Raw genomic sequence first — 22016 nt, forward strand, 5'->3', positions numbered from 1 at the left:
GATATTATTTTAAAAACAAATCATTTGTCTGCATTTCTCTTTTCAATTGCCAAATCATGGTCATGGGAAACAAGTTTGTTTAATACAAAGACTACGATTAATCTCAAGGCATATTACACAAAAATCATTATGTTGTAAAATAACACACATATATACGTTGCCCAATATTCATATAGTGCTCAGTTTAAAAATTGTGATGACCATAATACAATAATAGTAGATATTGTGGTCCAAGCATCTATCTCTTGTAAACTTTCTGATGAAATCAAAAAAGGGCTACTTAATGAAAAATAATTATTTAAGTTGCACATCAACACATACATAAAATATTTGCAGTGAGAGGAAAGAGAGATCATTCAAACATGTTTGAAAGTCAATACATAGAGATGTCTTCGGAGAGGGACAATATCGCTTACAACCACCTATTACTTATTTATGACATAACTTAGCCTAAGTAACACTTTATGCCTTAATCTTATTCATGGCATGTAACTTTATAAGTTTATTATACTTAAGTCACTTCATTATATAACACCAATGTTAACTACATTACAATATGTCACAAGGGGTTTGTCAAGTTGTTAAAAGAGTGATGTTAATGACCCCACTATGGTTCAAGTCCCCTAAAAAGTGACATGTTGCACGGTTCACCCACATGGGTCAAAGCAGCCATGCAAGGTATTATTGCACAAATTAGCAGCATTGGGAAGGTTCAACCAATACTGCTACACAATAAGCACTATTAGGAGTATGTCCAATGTCACCTCAATGTATTCCTCTCGCTTAAGGCCAACTCCACTAAATGCCACAGTCGGTATCTCTACACAGCAACTCAACAAAGAAATGATAGATCATTGCCTAAAGGAAATATATGGAAGAGGTAGGAATTAGTTAAATGACCAAAGTCTCATCTGATTTATGATGTAACAACAAATTAATATTGCAGCTCAGTGATAAGAAAATACTCAATATGCTAAGAAAATGAGCTTGAAAGTTGAAACACCACAAATTGAGTATAGTAGCCTCTTACCACAATAAAAAAATAAAATAGAGTTGTTACACCTGTTTTATATGGCTATAATAAGACAAAATGTTTGTTGTTCATACCCATAACTTTAATATTTCTTATGAGTGCAGCAGGCCAACATCCATAGGGCCACTTCAGGGGCCTAAAATAGTCCTTAGTGAACCCGAAACTCAAAGGACTTTATTGGAAATGTTAGTACTATCAAAGAGTTTTCCAATGAGCACATGAACACTAATCTTGGATAAATAGTATGAAAGATATTAAATATGCAATACAACTACCCAAAAATAAGCCCACCATTGAGGGTTGAAAATTGACCTGGCCAAAAACAATGATCAAATCTGCAAACCTTTTTGGAAAGCCAATATATGACCTAATAGTAACAATTAGTCAAAGAAAAACCTCTTTAGATCAATTTCAGTAGATACAAAAGATTTTATCTTGGTTTTCATGTATCCCAAGCAATGTTGCAGGAAGCGTCCCCCCTGATTCCAAGGCCCGAAGCGCATCCCGTGCAGATGCATCCAGAAAGCGTCCCCGGAAGCACACTTCCACCTGTTTTGGACGCTTCCTGGAAATTTCAGAAGCTTTCCTCCAAAGCACACTTCGTACGGCGCTTCGGCAGTACAAAGCGTGGCACTTCGGAGGGCAAAGCGTACGCTTCCGTACGATTCCGAAAAAGTGTCGTGCTGTTTAGAAAATCTTTTTTTTTATTTTAGGTGAGTTTGCTTGTAGGGGGTGGGTCCACCTTGGGTTAGGGTGAGGAATGAAGGCAAAAAAAAATATAAAAAAATATAAATATAGCAGATGGTCCCTCATGGTAATATTAAATTCTTAAAGTAAAAGTGACATTCTCCTTTATTTTTCATTTTCATCCTTTTACTTAAATTTTTAACACTACCTTGAAATGACTCAGGATGTTTGAGAGTGGTTCCAGCCTCATTGGACTTCATATGGAGAAAATAGAATTTCTTATCCTATTCAAAATTCAGCAGACTTAACAATTTTCAGGAATTCACGATCAATGGGATTGTGGCATTTCATTAGATTATATCAAGTATGAAGGTATGCGATTAGCATTTAATCAAGAGCACGAAGCCCTATATGTACCCTAGTGTTGGTGGTGTTAATTGTTGAACTCCTTTGTCGCGCGGCACGCCCTTAGCAAAAAATTACCTTTCAATCAAGTCAAAATCATCGATCAAGCATGTTAAGCTTTTTCTACCATATTTTAAGTCTTGAATTAGGTAGTTTGATCAAAATTGGGCAATGTTGACTAATATCCCTAGACAATCGAGGTAGAGGCAAAGGCTAGACAAGAGGAGAAGAATCTAGATTCTAGATGGTTGATGCATCTAAATGGTTGATGCTCGAATAATTAATCATTAATGTACAATGGATGTTATATCTATCTTGATTTATGCAAAAATATGCATGTTTTCATGTCTTCTACAACTAATTTGGTATTTGGGATGTTTGTTTTGAGTATAAATGCAAAAAAATAAAAAAAAAATAAAATATATATATATATATATAGCAGACGCTTCACTTCCTAGATTTTTGGAAAATGACGCTTCTGCGTCCCCACTTCCAAAAAACATCCCCTCTTCGTCCCCAGTTCGTGCAACATTAATCCCAAGGCAAGGGTTTGCCTCCAATCACTTCCAATTGTTGTGGATTATTTCCAAAACCTGTAATTAGCTTCAAAATACTTGGAAATGTAATAAGTAAAACAATATAAGGAAAATTAAAGGGAGACATACAACCTTAGGTCTTAGCACTTTCCAAAATTGCAAATTTTGTGGTGATTTTAGTATTTACCAATGATATAAAATTACAATCAATAAATGCAATGTACCCTGTAGGTTGTAACAATTGTGTATATATGTTAATGTGTTTTTTAGATGTACCTTTCAGTGTAGGTTGTAACAATTGTGTATATATGTCAATGTGTTTTTCAGATGTACCTTTCAGTGTAGGCTGTAACAACAAATAGATGTGTAAATATGTGTTTTTTAGCCTGCCATATGTGTTTAAACCTTAATTGAATTTTACTTTCCACACACACACACACACACTTATATATATTCAAATTTATATATGTTGAATTTTGTTGTCGCCCAATTTGTAGTTTGTACAAAAGAATGCGACAACGCTTAGGGCGGGGGTTGTCACTCTGATCTCAGCACTCGCCATTTAAGTTGTCTCCTAATTACAGACTAAGGGGGGCAGTCCCTGTGAATGAAGAGATAAACTACTTGTTGGAAACCAACAAGTAAAGGAGACAATTGAATGGCCAAGCAACTTGGTTAAAATTAATACGCAAGTATGATTATTAAACACCACTTGATATTTATTGACAATGATTTGGCAGGTGGAGTTCTTCCTAGTTGAGAGGGAGCGTTAAATTTCGCAACTAAGGCCAAACTCCACCTTGGACAGCTCATATGATGAAGCTGATATTTTTATTGATTTCCTCTTTCCGAGAGGTGTGGGATTGATCTAAAGATCATCTCATTCTAACATGTACAAATGGAATTATGAATTTATTTTGTTTATGGACAAATTGTCAAGGTCGGCCAGCAAACTAATGTAGGCTCAGAAGCACAAAAGACATGTCTTTTCATCCTCAACGTTGCATATAAATAGAAGGTGCATCTACCCCATTTGGACATCATTCATCACTCACATATCTCTCTCTCTCCTCATCTGATTGGGTGTATGGATTTCTAGGCAACCTCTGTCCTCCACATGTGCGAAGGACAAGTCTGTTATTTTCTGTTTTATGCATTGACCGAATTGCAGAAGGGTTGACCAGCGTTGACTGGGCAGCAGTTGACCTTGTTTGACTGCGATTTTCTTGGAGAAAATTTTGTTTGGGCAGGCCGCATTTCTAGGCATAGAAATCGAGGTATTTTGAGCTCTTTGACCAGCGTTGACCGTAGGTTTGACTCTATGTTGACTGAGTTTGACTAATATTTTCAAGACTGTTTTGGGTTGATTCAGACCATCCTTGGAGGCCGAATTGACTTTGTTTGACCGAGCTGATTTGGAGGTGTAATTCTGCCAAGTTGACCAACATTGACTTTTCGGTTAGGGCATCGTGTTGACTGCAGTTTGACTGGAGAGATTTGACTGTGATTGGGAAAGTGAATTTTGTATATTGTACTCTCTCTGCTGAAATTTTGAAGAATAATAAGAAAACTTGATCAAAGGGTTTCCCCACATTGGGGTTTTTCCCTGGCATCTGCCAAATATTGTGTCCTCTTGTCTTCGCTTGTCTTCTGCTTTTTATTTATGTTCTATCTGCATTTACTGTCATGTTAATGTGATTGATAATCTGGATATTGATATTGGGCTAATAAGAAAAATTGAAGTAAATTGCTCTTAAGCATAGAACATACCATTGTTATCTAAAATTAACATAATCACAATGCCCTTAGATCTAGCTCTCTTGATTATCTTCTCCTTCCTCCTTTCGGTTCTTCTTACGCATTGAGATCATTTCCTTTCTAAGTATAATATGATAGCAACAAACTGTTGACACACTTGAGATGGCACTATATTACTATCTTGACACCAAACTTTCCTTTCTGCAGCATTAGCAAGATGGCTTCTATACATCATCTAGCCGAAAGTATAGAGAGACATATCAGAACTTCTTTCACTGTGGACATCCGAGCTTTACCCTAACAAACCCTCATTATCACTTTTGTTTAGTTCGAATTGTATACTATGATATGACATCTGAAACTATCCATCAACACAGAGCACAAAGATCCAAACTGTTGTGTGACTAGGAGTCCAAATTCATCACTGTCCTCTCCAAGATGATGTAATCTTCAAGTTTAAAGCACTTCGAGCTACCTTGCGTTGTATATAACTTGATGAGGGTCTTTGTGGTCTTTTGATGATGACTATAGGATCCAAAACTTTTGCTATCGTACTCTGCCTCTTCGATCTAGGGTTTGATTCTTCAATGTAGATCTTGATCTTTTGCTTTGATAACCTTCGACTTCCTTTGATGCCTTTCTTGAAACTCGATCCTTGAGTGTTTCTTTGAATAGATGCCCTTCTTTTGACTTCAACACCTTAGCTCTAATACCATGTTGAGAAATCTAGGGTATTAGCATTAGGTGATTTCTCTTCGCTTAGTGATTGTTTATGAATGCTTTTTACTTGTTTAGATTAGGATCTTCATGTTAGATTATTAATGTTCTTCTTCATCAAAGCGTAACCAATGCATGAACATAAATAGACAAGAGATGCAGCATGTAGGTTATGACCCAGGGCCAAAACCTCACTCTTGAGAGGAAAACCCGCACAAATTCTTCTTATAGAGATTCCAATTGACGAATACCAAGACCAAGACCCTTGACCTATTAGCCACTCCAAGACCAAGACACTGATTCTCTTGACTGTCTTTTCTTCTTCTTGATTCTTCCTTCGCTTCGACCTTCTTTGCATCAAGACATTGTCTTCACATCACTATCTTATCAAGACCTTCTCATCACTGTCTTCAAGATCTTCTTCTCGCTGTCATGTCCTTCATAGCACCGAAATGTATGACTGTGATGCACTACGAACTGTCTCATCTTCTTCATTGCCACTGAAATACGAACTGTAGAGGGATCTGAATTCCCTAGTCACCCAAACTCTGCCTCTGTATCTTAGACCGAGTTTTGTTCTCACATCTGAATCACAAAGATGTCTGACTTCTGTTCACTGTTCATCATCACCGAAAACTTCAGAGGTATGTGAAGTCTGCACTGGAGATCCGAACCTTCTCTCTGTTTTTACCCATCCGAAAATTACAAAGAGAGATGCGAAATTTCTTGATTGTGGAATAGGCCGAGGTGGGTATATATAGTGGTTTGTCCGACCTATTCAGCCGACATGTACTTATGAAGAGATGTGTCTTTATATAAGTTGAGCCAGCATGATTTTCTTATGCATATTTAGGCCGACATCAAGAGGAGTATTGGTGCTTGTCATTGGAAGGCTTTCTAGACATATTATAGACTCAAATACATTCTTATATCCCCAAGAAGGGTTTTTCATACACGACATAGACTCTTTGACTTTTAATGACCAATCCTAGGGCTCTCAATGGGAGCCATCTAAAATAAAATCACTTGCTGATGAAACCCATGAAGCAAGGATTACAATAATAATTTTATTTTCTTCATTACATCATTTACAAAAGTCACAAATACATGTCATTATGAATACCGAACCTAGTTACACTTTTCAACATGCAGAGCAGTGTCGGGACCTAGTGAAGGATGGCGACAGACGATGGAGGGGAAACGATCAGTGTTTGGCACAGTGGCGTGGATTGGTCGGGGAATGAAAGACGAGAATGAGAATCGGCAATATAAGGTTGAGCTGGAGGTTGTTCTTGTTCAGTTGCGGCTCCAGCTCCAATTCCAATGTTGCTTTCCCTTCAAATTCTGGTTCTACTTCCCCTTCCAATTCCAACGCTTCTATGTCAGGTAAAGATGACGTTGGTTCCTTCAGATTCTAGTTCTGCTTCCCCTTCCAATTCCAACGCTTCTATGTCAGGTAAAGATGACGCTGGTTCTGATGTTGCTATTGCTTTGATCTTAATTTTGCGTTTCAAAATTTTCCATGAGTCGACTTTCTCTAGTTCCACCAGCAAGCGTTGGTCCATCTCCAGTTTCTCAAGATTAGGGAGTCGCTGTAATCCTGAGAGGCCACTATTCAGTTGGTTGCAATTTCTGATTATCAGTTGCTTTAACTTGGGCAATGCTTTATCTTCTATGGATGGAAAGGATTTCAAACCCTTAAAATTTTCTGTTTCGAGTTTTTTCAGTCGAGAAAATGCATTAGGTTGTCCCAATTCCCGTGGAATCTCTTCACAGCTTTCATTGTTTGACAAGCGTAGCATTTTCAGGTTAGGAATATTTTGGAGGGCTTTAAAATGATTTGCCCCAATGCTGTCATCTCCATCCAACACCAGCACCCTGAGTTTTCGAAGCTGAGAAATCCAATCACGTTCAGGTTCAGGTGACAGCAACCTACATCTACGTAACCAAAGGATTTCAAGATTTTCCATGTATTTCAGACACATGCCCTTTGGAATACTGCAGCACTAATCAGATGCAGATGAAGGAACATATTCCAAGGAGAGCGTCCTCATCTTTGTCAGGTCCCACCATATTTTTAACTCGGGGAAATATGTTGATATTGATTCCTGGTTAAATGCTAATGATAAGTGTTGCAGGGCAGTCAAATTTTTGACATCCGTGAGTTGAAATGCATTGCCTGTGTTTTTCCTTTTCACTGCAAAGTCTCCCAACTTCAACGTCCTTAAAGAGCGGAGTTCTGATATCCCAGCAGGCAACCACTCCAACCTTTTGCACCCCTTGGCATTGATATGTAGCATATTTTTATGGTCACATATCCCTGAATGCAACATTTCTAGATTCTCGCACTGACTAACATCCAGAAACTAGAGGTTTCGGAGACCACTCAAGGATCTAGGAAGCTTTTGTATCTTTGTTTTGGACAAATTCAGGAACTTTAAGCTCTTTAAATCCCCAATAGATTTGGGTAATGACCCGATGGCAGTTTCACTTAAATCTAAGACAACCAGATATCTCAACTTGTTAAAAAAGGATTCAGAAATTGATGTGATACCTTCATTCTTCCGCAGCAATAAAGTGCGTAGCCTTGGACATTGGATGGTCATGTCTTCACTGATTGTGCTCGACATCTTGTTCTGCATCAATGAAATCTTGTGTGCACGCCGGTAAGGAGAGACAATAGGAAAGAGCCCCCCAGTTTGCATAGACCTTCGTGAAGAAAAATCACAGAGTGGGAGGTTGTTGTATGTGTCCTTGCTTGCTTCTAATTTTTTATGATTTCATCATTACTGCCATACTCAGCATCCTTGGAATTTAAGTTTTCATTTAACCTTCTTGATTCTGCATCAAAAATTACTGGATCATCATCTTGATCTACATAATCCTCATCTACATCATCTTCATTTGGATCTTCATCTTGATCAACATAATCTTCATTGACATCATTTTCATATTCATCATTATCTATTGCATCTTCATTCTCATTATTATCATTCTGATCAAAATCTTCTTCCCTTGCTTCACTTTGTTTCGTTTCTCCATCACTATCATCTTCCTTATTATCAATTTCCTTTAGACGTGCTTTAACTTCTGCATATGATTTTTCCCATTGCTAATGTTTTTCTTGAATTTTACTAAATTTCTCAATGAATTCACGACATAAACGTAACGGCATATTGTGCGGTGAACAATGTTCAAGGACTCGCATGGTTATATTGTGCGGCGGATAATGTTCAAAGTCTTGCATGGCTCTGATACCACTGAAGCAACAAAACTTATAGCTTGTTGACTTTAATGTAAAAATACATAAGAGGTATTTGCAATAATAATTTATTATATAAAAAAATTTACAAGGATGTAAAATGTTACAATGAGGACCCACATATATACTAGGCAAGTGTTCCTTCACGATTGGGCATGTCTTTTAGACATGCCTATTCACTTAACTAATGAGTTCTTAACATAATCGTTACTTGATTATTTAGTGTTTACATTTATTTATATTTATTTAATTTTATATAATTTATATTCGTAACAGAGACCTAATTGGTTAAAGTCAACACTACTTGATGCAGAAGGTCATGGAGCAACTCAAGGCACATTTAGGGAAAGCAAAAAGCCCAAACGATATTCTGGTTATGTAGCCTGTTGTACACACTTTGTCAAACTTCCAAGGAAGCGGAAGTGCAAAACATTTTCAACAAGATAAGGTCATCTATCAACAGCCTACATGTCATTGTAAAGCCATTCTGCAAGTTATATAATGTAAATGATCTTAGTAAGACCTTGAGTATATGTAACAACCTAGGTAAGCCTATAATTTTGATGACGAATTTCATCCTAAGAGGTTTTTTAGCCTCGTCAATTACCTGTGTTTCTAGACACAACTAATCACAAGAGTTTTTTCCCTCGAGCTTAAAGCCCAAAGCTAAGGTGAAATTTATTATCGAAATCTTAGGTGAGTTCTAGTGTTTTTAGCCAAGTCTGATGTAAAAGTGATTTGGGAATAATTTAAACTAGTTAGCTTAATTATTTTATTACAAATCACTTGGTCTACTAGATCATATTGTGTCGCAAATGGGTTGTGTGTCTTGATGGTCTAGGCCAAATGTGTATCCCCCCTTAAAGGTTGTAAATGTAAAATCTTATGTATTAGAGTGTGGAAAAATAATTAAATCCCCTCGTGTAAATCATTTAATTTTTCTGGCAAAATAAAATTAAATCCTAAGCCATAAAATTAATTAATAGAGTCAAAATTAAATTGTTTTAGGAAAACTAATTCTCCAAGTGGAAAAATTCGTGGGTCCTAAAGGAATCAATTTTTAAATGTCTTTCGCCGAGGGAATATTGTATATTTCAAGAAAATTTGGACCTTTGGGCCTTGGTGGTTAAGTCAAAGTCAATTTTTTGAGGAAATTAGCTCAAAATAATTAAATTTGAGCTATAATAAAAATGGAATTAAATGATAAATTCTAAAATTTCTCAAAAATAAAAAATAAAAATCAAGGGTCAAGATTAAAAGATCTTGAAGTGTTTATCAATGGCCAAGATTATTTTGACAAGGATCAAAGAAACTAGCCATTATTTTTCCACTTGGAGGATAAATCTATAAATTAGAGTCATTTGAGTCTCTAGCATCTTGATCTCTGGCTAGAAAATTGTTGTTGAAGCAACTTTGTAACTATTGTCCCACTGGGAACTATTTTTTCAATCATAATAAAGACTTTGGGGTGCAATTCAAGGTGTTCTTGCTTATTGATTTGTGGTATGTGCTAACTACGAGCATCTCTATGTTGTGTTGAATATTGGTAAGATTTTTTTTCATTAGATGGAGATAAAACCATACTATTGATAGTTTTGGGCTAATCTTAGGTGGTTTGATTCCCCATGTGATCTAACAAATTATTTTTGAGATAAATTCATAGTGCTTGCAAGTACTTCAGTCCTTGGCCTTCAAATTCACAAACTTGGGCAAAAATCACTATTGTTTGGATTCCAAATATTTATATGGTGGATTAAATCTTCGCTAAAGCTATAATATACATTGGGGTTTCTAAAGTATTTTTAGTCATTCTTCAAAGGAAAAACTCACAAAAAATAAATTTCTCAAAAATTTTAAAATTTTCAAAATCCTTGTATATTTGTAAATCTTGTGAATAATTTTGTAGATATAATTTGTAAATTATTTTTTCTAACTTGGGTTTTGGGGTTTTAAGTATTTTTGTATATATTTAGGGTTTGGGTGTTGTATTTTCATTTTTGCAAGTTGGATCAAGGGATCAAGTTGAAGAAGAGCTAGATCTAGGCCCTTGAGGGTAAAATCTAGTCTTTTGAAATTTTTTGCAGGGCTATTCATTGAATATTTTGTAGCAAAATTCAGATCTAGAGGAGAAAAAAATCGAGACAAGGGTTTTCCTTTTTAGCCCTCCCAAGACCAGATCTGGCCCCTCCAAGGCCAACGTCAGCCTCTCTCCTCCCTGCATCACCTTCTAACCCCTGCGTCCAAGCTTTAAGCCTCTCTGAGGCTGGCCATGAGGCCTAGAGGCCTCAACCTCCTCCCTTCTCCCTTATGCAAAGGGTTTAAGCCCTTTTTAGGGCTAGTCGTGGCCTTTTTTGGCCTCGGCCTCCCTCTGGAAGGTTAGACGACAACCCTAGAGGGCTTTTCGTGGTTTTTTAGCCCCTCAAACCCTCAGCATCCTCCTTGTTGAGCCTCCTTTGCCCCAGCGTCAAGCCCTTGGGCCTCTTCCTCCTCTAGCATTGACCTTTTCTAGCCTTCTCTTGCCATTTCAGCCCCCTATCTATCATTCTGGCCTCCTTATTGTGAAAATTTGGATGCCCAAATTCCTATTTCAGCAACTAATTACGTTTCTCCTATTTGTTAATTACTGAACCAAATTATTTATTGTTTCCTACAGTAAACACTGAAACGAATACACTGCAGCCTTCACCATTTAAATAAAATGCGGAAATAAGAAACTGAACAAGGAAGAAATACAACACACATCTACATAGTTATTTTTGGACAAATGTCCCCGGAAAAAACCAATGTGGGAAAACTAGTGCAGCAATTGAGGGTTTGTATTATTAAGCAGTAGTAATTTCTGAATACAATCTTTGGATGCCTTCCCGACAATCCAGTTACAAAGAATATCACTAACAGAGAGATAAGTGAGGTTACCTCACACTATCATTGGAAATCCTAGTTGATCCAGCCACTGAATGAACTGCCCCTGGCTACCTCTGCGCAGTCACTGCGTCAGCCCAGCGCCACACCCTCTGAGGATGGCATCACCCCTTCAGATGATAGATTTGCTGTCCAGGAACTTTGATTTGCACCTCCTGGTCTCACACCCCGGCTTCCGGCTTCTACAATCGATTCCTTCAACAAATTTTCGGATTCCCTCTTGACTTTTACGTTGCCTCTGCGTGTCTCTGCGTCAGCCTCTCTGGCCCTCACTGCCTCTATTGGATCTCCCTTTGCCTTCTCTGCTGAGTATTCTCTGACCGGGAAAGAGTTCCCTTCGGATACTATCCCTACCCCTCACTGCAAAAGATCATTATCGAAAATCTATCTAACAATTGCTCTGCTTCAGAAAATTGAATTTCTGATCTCCCCTTTATGTGTGTTCTCCAAGTGCCCATCAATGTCCTTATAGTTCTCCAGTTGAGAACCAATGTCCCAAATTAGACTCTAAACAATGGCTTAGATCATTTGGACTCGATCTCCATCTTATTCTAAAAGTTTCACCCATAGTTTAGATTAATACCCATTAATTATTTTAATTTCCTAAGTTTAGACTTAGGGTCCCATTAAAAATAATTAATTATTTTAATAAAACTGTCTCCGAGTGGAATTTCCCAAAACGATTTCTGGGTATTGGAGAATGCATGTGTCTAAGCCTCCCTGCGAATTTTGAGACTTAGAGCACATCCGATGCTACCAGAAATCAACACCTATCCCCCAACGTTGGCCTTCCTTGGCCTAGCATTGCCCTTTCCTTGGCCTCTTTTGCCATAATCTATCCTAAAACTTTCATCTAAATTTTTTAAGACTAATTCTTTTGTGGTTTTGCAGCTGTAGGGTCTCCAAAATTCCGATTTTCAAGTGGCATCTTCATCTAAAAATTTTGGGCCACTTGGGCAAGTGCTTCTACAAAGCTTGAGGCCTAGGGTTTGACCTCTAAACCCTAGTTTTATCTCTTTTTTATTACAACAGTTAAATCAACAACAATTAAGCTCTAAAATCACATGCTACATGGTCAAAATTGTTTAAAATTGTAAAATTTTCATTTTCATGAATTTTGGCCACTTGGGCACCCTAGATATAGCCTAGATCTATTTTTATGCTTGCTGGAATTTACTGCATAACTGAAAATTTCAGATCTGAAATTTCTGAAGCATACACTTAAAAAGGGTCAAAAACTCAAAATTTTCAATTACAGTGAAATTTTCCTATTTTTTTGTTGTTCTAGGCATTGATTGTAGCTTCATTAGCTTGTTGATCTGTTAGTTATTCATTGCTGTAATAAATAGATCAGATCTAAAACTTTCTGAATCATACCCTCTAAAAGCCCTAAAATTTGATTTTTTCAAGTTTGTAAAATTTTTACTATTTTTGGGCATTTTGGGCATTGTCTTTGGCATTGCTAGCTTGTTGGTCTGTCATTTATTTATTGCTGAAATAAATATATCAGATCTGGAATATCTCTGAAAATACATCTTAAAGAGGCTAGTACATCTGATTTTTCAAGTTTGTCAAGTTATTTGGTGGTTGGGTTAATTTTTGTGACATTGAGCAAACATAAGCATTGATAAATTGATATTTACTTACTGCTGCTATAACTTGTTTAACTGTTATCCTAGCAGTCACTTGTTACTCATAAAAAGATCATTGAAACATAAAGTGCCTAACTAAGTCACATGACACGAGACATGGAGGACACGTAAATACGAGTATTCAATACGAAACGCAGCAACCCGGAAACAGGACACGAGGGACACGTTTTATATATATATATATATACCGAAATATAGTTTTTGATCCATATTAAATTGCAGGCTGCAGCTTATCTAATCAAATTAAAATATAATTACTTCAAAGTTCATAGTTCATTTTAAAAAAATAAATAGAATCAGAATTTACTATTTAGAAATTAGAATGTGATATGCTTGGTCTTGATTCTTGAATATTCAATGTTCATTGAGGAAGATTTGATGAATCTAGGAGAACTGGGAAGATGACTGCCGCCTTCAATGCCACTTTTATAGCCCGAATCTTAAATCTGATGATACACAAGTACACAAGTAGAAATTTGTTTTACTCGAATTATAGGTGAGAAAGTCAAGAAGTTTGCATTTTATGATATTATAATCATACATTACTCGCAAAATAAAATTACCATAGAAGTTCCCAAATCTTAAAAGATGACAAGATGGGCAACTACTTGAATTCACACTTCATACACGCTGCAAGCATTAGGAAAGAATTCTTCTTCTGTCCATTCTAAGATGTATTTTGTTTTACGACCGAGCAATTACAAAGTTATAATTACAAACCACATTTATGAATTGCCCATCTCGAAGAATAGTCTGATAGACTGACACAAGTTTTCGAAGTGCATTTCTTTAAGGCTTAAATGTCTTTTAGTGATAGCACATTCAATCCATTAGAAATAATAATCATTCACATTCACCAAAAAGATAGAGAAATAACTGAACCATCTAGAGTGATATCAAGCTACCTAAAAGAAAACCTGCGTGAGAGCCAGCGTCGCTTCTAAAGCAGCGAACACAATTTTTGTAAGCAAACACGTCACGATGAATATACAACGACGGACCACGGTTTACCTGAACGCTACAGCCTGCCAAGTTGTTAAACCTCACACACACTACAACCAAACAGCTCCACAAGTCCACGGAGATGACTCGGTCCACACTCGGCTCCACACGACGAATATACAGCGACGGCTGAGGAAAACAGCTGAGGAAAATAGAAAAAAAACTTGGAAAAAATAATTGTGTGGGCTTTAAACTAGTGATTTCGTGGGTTACGTATTCAACCAGAGAAAAAACGTTAGGGCAACGTATTCTAGACACCGAATACTCGTTTTCCAGGAGTAGGACACAACTAAAACGCCCATATCGTTTTACGTTTTATGGGACACAATAAAAAACGTTTTCGACACGTTTTAGGGCCGTTTTCGTGTCCGACGCGTTAAATACGGGACACGGGACCTTGGAGGACGTGTCCTGTGACTTAGGTGCCTAAGTATCTTCATATTTTGTTACTTGTTCCTAGCATTAATATTGTGAAAGTGGCTAACATTGTGTTGTTCACATCTAATAAGCTCACTCACATATAAGCACTTGATATCATAATTGTCTTCGCAGCAAGTCTCCTAGTCATATTGGTATCTTGCTGATGTGATTCAATTTGGGCTTTGAATTTTCCATTAAGATAATTTGGTTCATCTAAAGTATTGGATTTTTTTGAGAAGATTTTTTGGCGTAAATCACATTCGAATGCATTTGTCGAACATTAGCATCTTATAGTTTTGTAAAGTTTGCACTTGTACTTTTTTACCATTTATCTTGTTAAGATCGTTATCTCAATAATTGTTAAGTACTCTTTGTTTTAAGAAAATTCACAGTAAGTACTTAAGTATCTTAAACAATCCTAACTCAAGATAATTTCACTCATCATCGTTGTATAAGCATCCTAGATCTAGTTTTCATTAAAACTTACCTCCTAGCATAAGCTAGGTTGATAGAAATCGAGGGCAACCCTTCTCACCTAGCTTGAAGGGCTTGGCAACTCCTCGGTGGTTAACAGAATGACCGCGCAGTCGTCAAAGCCACAGTCTCCGCAGCACCGGAGGCATCAGGTGATAGGAGCACAACAGAAGGCATCGTTAATCAGGTCCTAGCCTGCTTCCTGTTGGCCTCCTTCCCACAACCTACCGTGGAGCCCAACTTCCAAATAGTTAAGAAAAGGCCATACTTAGGTTAGGCGTATAATTAAAATCAACCAAGATAACTACACCTCAAATAGGTCTTATGACTTGCATGTCATATAGTTTATTTAATCATTCAAGCAACGGGTGTCCATCCGGTCACTTGGCTTTTTTAATTTATCATAAGCAAGAATTGTGACTCCATTAAGGCACTGGTCTCATACTTAAAATCTAATTTAATCATTAATCTTGCTAAATTTAACCAAGTAACTAGGCCACTCATCCATGTCTCCCAAACAAGTTGGTTTCCAACTTGTTTTCCTTCACCTCATTCCATAGGGACTACCCCCCATAGCCTGTTGTTGGGAGACAGCTAGAACAGAGTGGGTGGGGATCAGAGTGACAGCCCCCGCCCATAGCAGTTGTCGCAGTGCCTATACAATCCGAACGACAACATTTTTGGCGTCGTTGTCGAGGACAGATTTTTCTATCCTTGGTCCTCACGACATCCTCTTTTATCATATCATCTTGTGATCCTTCATTCTTCATTCATTGTCCCATCAACGCCACACCTTTTGGCACCTTTCTCTCATCATTTTTCATTTTCTCATCACCTTATCATTTTTCCTCTCACTAATCCTCTCATCTTGTTCATTCTCACATTTAGCACTTGGACATTTAGGTTGGTTTCCTGTTTGGGTGGCGACTCCACTTATTCATCCATTCACAAGGACATACTCTAGAAGGAATCCTGGTAGTCTGGTTAACCTTGCTCCCAATCCTGAAAAGGTCTAAGAGCTCGGTTAAACAAGTTACATTCTAGAGATCGTTTAAATTTTCTTGGACAGGAAGCCCTCCTTGACCTCCATTTTCTTTTTATCAATCATCCTATAAATCTTGACATCATGGGTGACTTTTACAGGCCTTGCAACTTCACCAACATTCAGGGGTATCCACATGACTTGCCAAATGAATCTACCATGAGCAAGCTACCGCTCTTCCAAGGGAATAATGCCATCAATGTCGAAGCACATATAAAGAAATTCAATAGCTTCATCCACAGATTTGCTCATGCTACTGATTATAATCATGAAGATGTTTGAATGAAGTTATTTGTGCTTTCTCTAGAAGATGATGCTCTGGACTGGTTTCAAGATAGGGTTGATAATGCTTTTGATTCTTTGAAGACTCTCCTTGATGCTTTCAGAGATAAATATGGGGACAAAAGAGAAGGAAAATATTTGGTTAAAGAATTCAACACTATTAAGAAAAAAGAAAATGAAACGGTGGAAGAATTCAACCAAAGATTCAATAAGCTTCTAAGGGATATGACTCAGGATTACAAGCCTCCTGACAAGACTATTCTAGAACAATACCTTGAAGCTTATCCCGTGGAAACCCAATATGAAATCAGACATGCTCATCCCAATACTCTAGCAATTGCCCAAAGCACGGCTGAGGAATTGGAAAAAGATAAGAAAGCCTCTAGGAAATCAGAAATCCCTGGTTATGAAAGAGTCCAACTTAAGTCTAAGGGAAAAGAAGTTAAAGAGGAAGAATTTGAAACTATCAAGGAATTAACCCGATTGGTAAGAGAAATGAAGATTGAACATGCCAAACAAATAAATGAAATTCACAATCAATTAATACAGATAGAAAGAATGTGAATGCAGATTGTGCCACCCAAGAATAACAACAATAACAAGAGTAATAGTAATAATTCATGGCCAAGAAGGAATCCCCCGAGTGATCAGAGGCCCCCTACACCACTTGAGTCTGCCAACATGGTTGATGAGGTTGTCCCTTTCTGCAAACCTTGTGAGAGTTTCCATGAAGAAAGTACGTGTGCATTTGCTAGAAGAATCTTGGAAGAAAGTAAGAATCAACAGAATAACAAAGCAAATCAAGAAGACTCTAAGGAAGGCCGATGTGCAGACATGATTTCTTCATCCTTCGCCATTAATACTTTCGATGAAGAAAAGGACCCCATTACTCAGGCATATGGTGAAAAACCATCGCAGGAACAAATTTTAGAGCTTGCCAAAAGTAAAGGTTACACTTATCAAAGAAAAGGTAAAGGCCAAAGTCAAGATAAGCAAGTTCCTTCTGAAAGATATAAACCTGCTTTAAAAGTAGATTGGGCAGCATGGATAAATAACATCAAGATGTCGGTTCCAGTACTTGAACTGTTAAAAATTCCTTCTCAAAGGGCATCTTTCTTCAAGGCTTTGGGTATGCTTCAACAGAAAGATGATGGAAATAATCATCAGGACGAAGAAATTAAGTTAAAGGACATTAATTGTTATATGACTAATGAAAATCATCAGCCATTCTTTCTTACTTTGGACATAAATGACAGATTACTTCACAATTGCATGCTAGATTCTGGTGGATCTAAGAATGTTATGAAGAAGGTGAGAGCCAATTAGAGCACAATTATCTTGAAATGAGATTGCTAACAGTGATCTTCAAGGATAAAGGACACTAATGAAATGTAAGAGAAGCACTCTCCAATGATTCCTCTTTACCATTTTAAAAAATAAACAAGCTTCATAAAGCCAATCACTTCAACACTTTACCATTAACTTAGATAGAGAGAGATAATGTTCCCAAGACTTAGAGATGAGTTCTTATGACTGTTAAGACTTTGCAATATGTTTCCTTACCACTGTTACTTTATATATCAGACTTTTATATGCTCATATCAGACCTTACAAAAATTATATCAGACCTCAAGAAACACTTAGAATGTCATCAATAGAAAAGCATAAATGTTGTTTGGCTTATGAAATATCTTAGATGTAATTTAGGGTTTTTAAGAGGTGATCAAATTGAGCTTTTATACCACTGTTAAGAGCTACGTCATGGTCTGATTATGAAAACAGAGAGGAGAAGAAGGGAAAAGAGGCAAACCCTTAGGCCTAGAGGCCTTGTTGAATGGCTAGATGGACTTCCAATGTGCACTTGAACCCCTCCAAACACCTGCAACACCAATTTTAGTTTGATAGAAACCACCAAATGGTAGATCATCCCTCTTATGACTGTGGCTAGGGCTTCCAGGGCTAATTGATGGACTAGTGAGATTTCAAGCCCCTCAAATCCTTCCTCAAACCAATGGTAGGTCTGCAAAATAAAGTGTTAGCTTGAAATACAATAGATCAATGACAAAAATGATATGAAAATAAACTTCTTACCCTAAGCCTGAAAACACAAGAAAATAGTGCCAAAATCAATTGCAAAGCCAAATATGAGCCAGTAAGGGACTGCGCTAATGGGATTAGGACCAAATGAGGTTTGTGTTAGGCTTTGAGAGGGAGAAAAGGCCTGCAGCCTAGGGCTAGAATCCCTCTAAGGCCTACAGCTAAGAGGAACAACCCTCTAAAGGTCTGCGGCTAAGGGAAACAAACCCTATTAGGGTTGCGGCCACAAGGAAAAGCCCTCAAAAAGGTTGCAGATAGAGGAAGAAGCCTCGAAAGGCCTACGGCCAGCCTTCGAGAGGCTCCAAACTCACATGGCACCCATGCAAAACAAGATTAGCCCAAAAGTTTGATGAAAAATCACTTCCAGAAACCCTCCAAGGGTCGTGGCCTTCCTTTAATGGCTGAACGTTGAGCAAATAAGGCTTGGGAAGGTTAGATCTAGACCTCTAGACCTTGGATCACGCCTCCTTTCATGACCGGCTTGCTCACTTGGTCTAGACTAGTGTTCCACAAGGTTGTGTCCCCACACCTGGGGATCGAGTTTCCTAGCTCCCCCGTGCTCTGGGGACTTGGGGACGAGAGGGGGCCGTTTCCCCACGCTCCTGAAAAACCAGGTACGCAAGGAAACTTGTCAGGGGCCGTTTCCTCCATTTTTGGGGTCATTTCTGCAAAAGGGGGTCATCTAGGGTCGTAAGGGGTCGTTGGGGGTCGTTTCCATTAACCAATTTCGAATTTTTTTTAATGATTTTTTTTAAATTAATTTTAAATTTTTTTTAATTGTTTTGACTATTTCCAGACTCAAGGGTTTTATTTTTTCACTGTTGAAGACGGACGCCCATCACTCTAACTTTCTAACATCGCCATCGTTGTTGCCAGATGTCGACGCCATCGAAACGTGGACGCAAGACGCTTGACGCCATCGTTGCTGGACCTGGATGTTAGACATCGTTGAAACCTCCATCTCTACTGCACTCTGGCTACTTTATGCTTCGAAGGTCATAGGTCCAAATCATGCCAGCATAACAATATAATGACTGAATTTCGAGTTCCTATTTAAATGTGCTTGTGACACCTTAACTATACAACAGAGTTTGATTTTCCTTACCAGCGCTTCTACAATTGCAACAATGGTCAAAGCAAACCACTTGTTTCTGAAACATAAAAGCACATGACAAAACTTCATAATGAAGACAAATGTAAAGTAGAAAGCGTTTTTGGATGTCTATTGAGACAAGAACTTTTAATCAGTCAAAAAATTCTGGTGTTGTGCTACAACATTAAAGACACATGCTGGCACAAAATATGGAACACAGGCAGTTAGATTATTTTCATTTTATTTCCCTGATGTATGTGAATATGTACATCAATGAATTTTGGTCGATATTTTATTCGACCAATTGGAAGATTCATTCGTTAGAAGGCCAAATTCAACATCCCGGGAGCAACTCAAAGAATGGGAACAGAGGTTGACCTTCTCAACTAGAAAGAAGAACATCTACAAATATTACAACTCAAATTGCCTTCTCCATCATTCCTACAAAACTGTCGAGACTCAAGTAGAAGAACTTCGGATAACCTGTCTGCTAGTCACTGCAACTTCAAAGTCATTGAAGCATTATTACCAAAATAAGATTGAGCATTTACCACCATTTTATTGAGATCATGTCCAAAAGCCTCTACACTACGATAATAATAGTTCTACAACCTCCTTGTGATGATGTCGAGTGACAGTGGAAGAGGAATCCTGCCATGTAAACAGTTTTTTAGTATATTTCTAAACAGCAAGAAAATATAATTGTTTGAATGTACAAGATGGAAATTCAATGTGGAAAATGTGATTTACAGTCCGTTATGCAGCTTCTCATCGATTTATATTTTATATGATTCATGGATTTATATTTTATATTATAAGTTTTTAAGACCCCGACGTCCCCCCATGTTTCCTAAAAATTGGTGGGGAGCTTTTGCATAGGCAGCTCTTGCATATCCCCGCTCCCTCACCTCCTCATCCAGGAAACTTGGTGGAACATTGGTCTAGACAGCTCCTCTAGAGGCCTAATAACCTTGAAACCCTAGCCATTTAGGCTAGGTGAGGCTAGAGCTCTCCAAAGAATCAATTTCACTTTAATTGCCTGAGCTAGCACCTGCATAAATGAAAAATAGAAAACCCAAATATCCAATATAAATATAAATAATAATAATAATAATAAAATTGAAATAAACCCCCAAACTCACAATGTTATACAAAGGTTAGTATTAAAATACAAGGGTTAGAGAAAAAAAATATTTATAAATACTTACAATATTTACAAAAAAGAAAATGCTCTTATTAGCATATTAAATCCTTTATAGCACAAGTAAATAGATGAGAGAATTTTAATTAATTTTAAAATTTGGCAAAACCATCCTGCATCAAATATTCATTAGATCAAGACTTGAAGCCAAACGAAGTACAATCCCCTCACAATTTGTGAACTGTTGATTTATGGTAGCAATGGATGTGCTCTAAGCCTTAAAATTTGCAGGGAGGCTAGGAAACATGTATTCCACAATACCCATAAATCATTTTGGGAAATTCTACCCGGAGACAATTCTATTAAAATAATTAATTATTTTTAATGGGTGACAGTCTAAACTTATGAAATTAAAATAATTGAAGGGTATTAATTAAACTAAGGGTGAAACTTCTAGAAGAAGACGAGGATCAAGTCAATAAGATTCGAGCCATTGATTAGAATCTAATTTGGGTTGTCGATTACTCAAGTGGAGGATTATAAGAAGGACTTCGATTTCATTTGGAAAACACACCAGGTAGATACTCAGTTACCCAAGTAAGATCGATTTTCTCACTAGTCGAAGTTCGGCAAGAGGAAATCAAATCAGAGGGGGAGTTGCAAGTGAGAAGGAGAGAGGGCATCAGCATCAGTCGGGAATGCAGGATCAGAAAGAAGACGCATAGCAGAGGAGGTACAGCACAGAGGTTGTGACGTTGGGACTACGCAATCCCTACGCATAACCTAACGCAGTGAGACATGAAGGGGGCAGCAGGTTCACTCTGGAGTCAAAATCTCGCTAAGAAGAGTGAGAATATTGTTTGTAAAAATTCTCACAGAAATTCCTCTTCTATTCTGTTGGTTGTATCTTGTACATGAGATTTTTGTTGAAGATCAATAAAGAAACCCTCATCTGCCGCACCGGTTTTGCCACATTGGGTTTTTCCGGGGACAATTGTCCAATAATAATTGTGTCATTATGATTATACTTGTGCTAGTATTTTATCTTGCATTTACTTTCTGCAGTATTTTAATTGTGAAGGCTGCAGTAGAATTTCTTTCAATATTTGTTGTAGAAACACCATGAATAACCTGTTTCTAAATTAATAAGTAGAAGAAATATATCAATCACTGCAGTTGCATTTCTATTTAGAAATTTTCACATGGTATCAGAGGTGAGTTAAGCAGGAGTGCAGATTGGAAGAGCCAACGTTGAAGATGAGGGAATTTGAAATCACTGCATAGGCAGAAAATTGAATCCCCAAAACAATTGTGCAATCCAGACTAGGAGGGCAAAGTTTTCATAGGAAAATCTCTCTCTGAGAGAGTCGACAAAGAGGAAGATTTCCAAATTGAAGCTTTCCAATGACAGAGGCAGCAGTGCAAAAGCTTCAACACAAAGCAGTCTTCAGGTGAAGACGCAGTTTTTCTACAGCAGTTGTTGGGGCAGGAAA

General features: G+C 37.5%; 1 protein-coding gene across 1 annotated transcript in view; it reads right to left on the minus strand.

Moving 5' to 3' along the window:
* The window catches only part of LOC149226455 (uncharacterized), a 547178-nt gene that overhangs the window by 439078 nt on the left and 86084 nt on the right, over window positions 1-22016 (minus strand). The window lies entirely within an intron of this gene.

This window comes from Pinus tabuliformis, chromosome J, assembly GCF_031772625.1.
Source record: "Pinus tabuliformis cultivar Carrire ecotype Pingquan chromosome J, CPIR1, whole genome shotgun sequence".
Lineage (NCBI taxonomy): Eukaryota > Viridiplantae > Streptophyta > Pinopsida > Pinales > Pinaceae > Pinus > Pinus tabuliformis.